Source organism: Zophobas morio, unplaced genomic scaffold (assembly GCF_036711695.1).
Source record: "Zophobas morio isolate AGI-343-1 ecotype UQ-CSIRO unplaced genomic scaffold, CSIRO_AGI_Zmor_V1 ptg000017l, whole genome shotgun sequence".
Lineage (NCBI taxonomy): Eukaryota > Metazoa > Arthropoda > Insecta > Coleoptera > Tenebrionidae > Zophobas > Zophobas morio.
The window spans coordinates 1887544-1894112 of NW_026972122.1; positions in this window are offsets into that span (position 1 = coordinate 1887544).

Consider the following 6569-nt stretch of genomic DNA (forward strand, 5'->3'; position numbering starts at 1 on the left):
TAAACTTTAGATTTTTCAATTATACTTCAATTCTTCAGTTTTTTTAACGTATCGGTGTTTTAATTTTTCAATTTTTGAAATTCTAGGTTTTTCGATTTCTTGAGTTTTCAGTTCTTCTATATTTAAGCTTTTCAGTTTTACGAATTTGAAAATTTTCTATTTTCAAATTTTTCTTTTTTAAAATTTTTTGATTTTTCAATTTTTTGATTTTTCGATTTATCGAATTCAGATGTTTCGATGTTTAGATTGTTCAATTTCTCTCTTTATCAATTTTTCAATTTTTAACTTTTCTTCTCGGCGTTTCACTTTTTTCGATTTCACGATATTTCAATCTTTAAATTTTTGAATCTTTCGACTCTTGGATTTCTCGGTTTTTTGATTACTTTTGGGCTTTTCAATTTTTCGATTTTCCAATTTTTCGATGTTTCGATTTTTCAGTTATTCGATTTTTCAATTTTTTAAATTCTGGAGTTTCGTTCTGGATTTGTTGGTTTTTCAGTTTATCGATTTTTAAATTTTAGATTTTCGAAATTTCATTTTTTGATTTTTTAATGTTTGGATTTCTCGATTTTTCAATTTTGTGATATTTTAATTGTTCAATGTTCTAAATTTTACATATTTCGGTTTCTCGATTATTTGATTTTTCAGTTTTTCAGTATTTCTTTTTTTCAATTTTTCAAATTTTGACCTTGTTAAATTGTTAGTTTTCCGATTTCTCAATTAATCTATTTTTGATTTTCCCATTTCACAACTTCTCAAAATTTCAATTTTTCGGTTCCTTAATCTTCGATTCTTCGTTTTTCCTACTTTGCTTTTTTGCTTTTTCGATTTCTCAATTTTTTAATTTCTCAGCTTTTGGATATTTCTTTCAGTTTTGAGATTTTTCAACTTTTCGACTTATACTTCCAATTCTCAATTGTTCAACTTTTCGGTGTTTTAATTTTTCAATTTTTAAAATTCTAGGTTTTTCCATTTCTCGAGTTTTCAGTTCTTCTACATATATTTAAGTTTTTCAATTCCAAATTTTTAAATTTCCGAATTTCCAATTTTTCTTATGAAAATTTTTGATTTTTTAATTTTTTGATTTTTGGTTTATTGAATTCAGATGTTTCGATATTTTGATTGTTCAATTTCTCTATTTATTAATTTTTCAATTTTCAGCTTTTCTTCTCGGCTTTCCACTTCTCGATTTCTCGATCCCCTGTTTTTCCGATTTCTCGATATTTCAGTTTTTAAATTTTTCGATCTTTCGATTCTTGGATTTCTCGGTTTTTTGATTACTTTTGGGCTTTTCAATTTTTGGATTTTCCTATTTTTCGATGTTTCGATTTTTCAGTTATCCGATTTTTCAATTTTTAAATTTTTTAAATTTTGGAGTTTCGTTCTCGATTATTTGATTTTTCAGTTTTTCAGTATTTCTACTTTTCAATTTTTCAAATTTTGACCTTGTTAAATTGTCAGTTTTCCGAATTCTCAATTAATCTATTTTTGATTTTCCCATTTCTCGACTTCTCAAAATTTCAATCTTTCGGTTCTTTAATCTTCAATTTTTCGTTTTTCCGACTTTGCTTTTTCGATTTCTCATTTTTTTTATTTCTCAACTTTTGGATATTTCTTTCAGTTTTGGGATTTTTCAATATTTCGATTATTTTATATTTCGATTTCTCAATTTTTCTACTTTTCGATTTCTCGTTTTTTCAGTTCTTCTATATTTAAATTTTTCAATTCCGAATTCTTAAATTTTCGATTTTCCAATTTTTCTTTTTTAAAATTTTTGATTTTTCAATTTTTTGATTTTTTGATTTATCGAATTCAGATGTTTCGATGTTTTGATTGTTCAAATTCTCTATTTATCAATTTTTCAATTTTCAACTTTTCTTCTCGGCTTTCCACTTCTCGATTTCTCGATCGTCTGTTTTTTCGATTTCTCGATATTTCAATCTTTAAATTTTTCGATCTTTCTATTCTTGGATTTTTCAGTTTTTTGACTAATTTTGGGCTTTTCAATTTTTGGGTTTTCCCATTTTTCGATGTTTCGATTTTTCAGTTATTCGATTTTTCGATTTTTCAATTTTTTAAATTCTAGAGTTTCGTTTTCGATTTGCTGATTTGTCAGTTTATCGATTTTTAAATTTTAGATTTTCAAATTTTTATTTTTTGATTTTTCAATTTTGCGATATTGTAATTGTTTAATGTGTTAAATTTTATATATTTCGATTTCTCGATTTTTTGATTTTTCAGTTCTTCACTATTTTATTTTTCAATTTTTCAAATTTTGACGTTGCTACATTTTCAGGTTTCCGATTTCTCAATTAATCTATTTTTGATTTTCCCATTTCTCCACTTCCCAAATTTTCGATTTTTCAGTTCTTTAATTCTTCGATTTTTCGTTGTTCCGAGTTTGTTTTTTGGTTTTTCGGTTTCTCAAATTTCCAATTTTTCAATTTCTCAACTTATGGATATTTCTTTCAGTTTTGGGACTTTTCAATATTTCGACTCTTCGACTTTTCGATTTTTCGACTTCTGAATTTTTCAATTTTTCGATTATTTTATATTTCGTTTTCTCAATTTTTCAACTTTTCGATATTTTAATTTTTCAATTTTCAAAATTCTAGATTTTTCGATTTCTCGAGTTTTCAGTTCTTATATATTTTAATTTTTCGATTTTCCGAAGTTTTAAATGTTCGATTTTTCATTTTTTTGAGATCTCGATTTATGGAGATTCGGATGTTTCGATGTTTAGACTGTTCAATCTCTTGATTTTTCAATTTTTGCTTTTCTAACTTTTCGATTTTTCGATTTTGGCCTATTTTGGTTTCTCAGTTTTTAGATCTTTTGTTGTTCGATTTCTCGATGTATGAGTTTTTGAATTTTTCGATGTTTCGGTTTGTTGGTTTTTCGATTTTGTACTTTTCGGCTTTTGGATTTTTGAATTATCCGATTTTTCAATTTTCCGATTTTTTAAATTTACGAGTTTCTATTTCTCGATTTGTTAATTTTTCAGTTTTTCGATTTTTCAATTTTACGATATTTTAATTTTTCAGTGTTTTAAATTTTAGATTTTTCGATTTTTCTATTTTTCGGGTCTTCAATATTTTTTACTTTTTCAAATTTTGAGGTTTCTGAATTCTCAGTTTTCCGATTTCTCAATTAATTAATCTATTTTTTGATTTTCTCATTTCTCGACTTCCCAAAGTTTCGATTTTTCAGTTTTTAGTTCTTCAATTTTTTCGAATTTTCAGCTTCATGATTTTTCAACACCCTCTATTTCATTGCTGCATCTCACTCTATTTTTTGTTCTCTCTCTGTTTTAACTAAGTAGGTATTTTCTAAACATATTTGAAGTTGAAAGTTATTTCGATGTTTTATTTTTCAAACACATCGACATTTTGAAAAAAATTGAAGAAAGAAGTAGAGTAAGATGCAGTAATAAATACAGGGTGTTTTCTTTGAAAAAAACCGAAATATTGACATTTAAAACCATGACGTCTTAGATTTTTTTAATAAATAATCTGTGGATTAAACTTATTATATATAACCATGGTTTCAAGGCTAGCGAGCGGCCCAATGAGAATATGTAAAAATATATATCTTGGTCTACTTACAAAAATAAGTTATATGTTATGAACTAATCTTTTTTTTATTTTTCCATTTCTCGACTTCCCAAAATTTCGATTTGTTTCAATTCTTCAATTTTTCGATGTTCCAGGTTTTTTGTTTTTTCAATTTTTCGACTTTTTAAGCTTACGATTTTTCGACTTCTCACTTATCCAATTTTTGAATTTCTCAAATTTTTGGATATTTCTTTCAGTTTTGTGATTTTTCAATATTTCAATTTCGCGACTTTTTGATTTTTGGACTCCTGGAATTTTTAATTTCTCGGTTTTTACTTTATGCATTTTAAATTTTTTGTTAAACTTTAGATTTTTCAATTTTTTCGACTGCTTTATATTTCGATTTCTCAATTTTTCAACTTTTCGATGTTTTAATTTTTTCAATTTTTCAAGATTCCGAATTATTAAATTTTTCGCTTTTCAATTTTTTGATTTCTCGATTTATCGAATTCAGATGTTTTGATCAATTTTTCAATTTTTAACCTTTTCTCTTGGCTTTCCACTCCTCGATTTCTCGATCCTCTGATTTTTCGAATTCTCGATGTCTCATTTTTTTAATTTTTCGATGTTTCGATTTTTGGATTTTTCGATTTTTCGATTCTTCGCTGTTGGGCTTTTCAATTGTTCAATTTTCCGATTTTTCAAATTCACAATTTTTTAAATTTTCGGGTTCCAATTTGTGCATTTTTCAGTTATCGATTTTTAAATTTTGGATTTTCGAATTTTTATTTTTTGAAGTTTGGCTTTCTCCATTTTTCAATTTTGCGACATTTTAATTCTTCAATGTGTTACATTTTAGATTTTTCTATTTCTCGATTTGTTGATTTTTCAGTTTTTCGTTTTTAAAATTTTAAATTTTTGAATTTTAATGTTTTTGATTTTTTGATGTTTGGATTTCCCCATTTTTCAATTTTACGATATTTTTATTTTTCAGTGTTTAAAATTTTAGATTTTTCGATTTTTCTATTTTTCTATTTTTCAGTTCTTCGATATTTTTTACTTTTTCAAGTTTTGAGGTTTCTGAATTCTCAGTTTTCCGATTGCTCAATTAATTAATCTCTTTTTTGATTTTCTCATGTATCGATTTCCTAAAGTTTCGATTTTTCAGTTTTCAGTTTTCACTTTTTTTCAATTTTCAGTTTCTTGATTTTTCAGTTTTTCGAATTTTTAAGTTTGCGATTTTTCAATTTTGCTGTTTTGACTTTTCGATTTAAATTTTTTAATGTCTTAATTTTTGGATATGTCCTTCAATTTTGTGATTTTCGATTCTTTAATTTTTTTTCTCTTTCAGTTTTTCGATATTATAATTTTGGGGTTTTTTAGTAAGCATTTCGACTTTTCGATTCTTCGAGTTTTGAATTTTTCGATTTCTCGACTTTTTACTCTTCGGATTTTCAATTTTTCGTTTTTTAAACTTTAGATTTTTCAATTGACTGTTTTATACTTCATTTCTCAATTTTTCAACTTTTCGATATTTTAACTTTTTAATTTTTAAAATTTTAGGTTTTTCGATTTCTCGAGTTTTCAGATATTTTAATTTTTCTGTTTTCGGAATATTTAAATTTGGATTTTCTATTTTTTTTAATTTTTCGATTTTTAATTTTGCCATCTTGGTTCTTCGATTTCTTAAATTTTTTGACTTTTCGATTTTCAGATTTCCCGATTTTTCAAGTTTTCGATTTCTCAATTTTTGCAGCATTATTAGTTTTAGGAACTTTTCAATTCCTGTTTTTTTTTTAATTTTTCTATATTTTAATTTTTCGATTTTTTAAATTTTTGATTCTTCGATAATTCAATTTTTCAATTTTTCGGTTTTTGTATCACTGAAATCTTTTTCATGTCGCGTTATTGCTAAACGTTTTTCCAATGTTAATATTATACAATATTTGGAAAATAAATAACTAGCAAAATTGTGACTAAAAATATGTAAAATTAATACAAAATACAACAAAATGCTTCTAAAACATAAAAATAACTCCACTTTCCCGAAAAAAATCTATGGATTATTACGATTTCAACAATATTGTTAATTTATGATTATGGTTTTACAAGTATCGCTCATTTAGGACGTTTTGTTAGTATGAAACACAATTAAAGAATTAATTAATTAATTAAACAAAAAATATAGTTGCATGTCAAAATCGAGTTCTTTCTTCAGTTTCACTGTTACGAAATAAAGAAATCTGTGGATAAAGATAAGATGCCTCCAAAATTATTTTGAACATTGAAAGTCCTATTGATTTCATACCCAACACAAACTAGTGAATTATAATATGGTGAAATTTCGAAAACAGAAAATTGAATTATTTGGAGAACAGGATTTTTGAAATTATTTTTTCTCTGCTCCATAAATTGCTCTGAACAACGTGTAATAGATTTGGTGTGCCATTTTTTAAAAGTGTGTATATATTGTTTCACAACTTATTTTTTTTTTAAGTAGAACACCCTATATATTTTTACATATTCTTTTTTTGTTGCAGGTTTTGTAAGCATAGTTTATATATAATAAGTTCAATGTAAAAAATCGAAAAAGTTTCAATTTTTAAATATCAATATTTCAGTGAGTTTCATTAAAAAAAAATCTATCAGTGGTTTGATAGTCCTGTATACATATGTCTGGTCTTCAAAAACTGAAAAATCGAAACTTCGACATGAAATCGGAAAACTGAAAATTTGACTTCAAAATTTGAAAAATTAAAAAATAGAAATTATGAAAAACTGAAAAATAAAAATCGAGAAATCGAAAAATTTGAAATCTAAAACATTGAACAATTAATATATCACAAAATTGAAAAATGGAGAAAGCAAGTCAAACATCAAACAAAATCTAAAATTTAAAAATCGAAAAACTGAAAAATGCACAAATCGAAAGCCCAGAATTTAAAAAATTGAGAACTTGGAAATCGGATAACTGAAAAATCGAAACATCGAAAAATTGGAAAATCGAAAAATTGA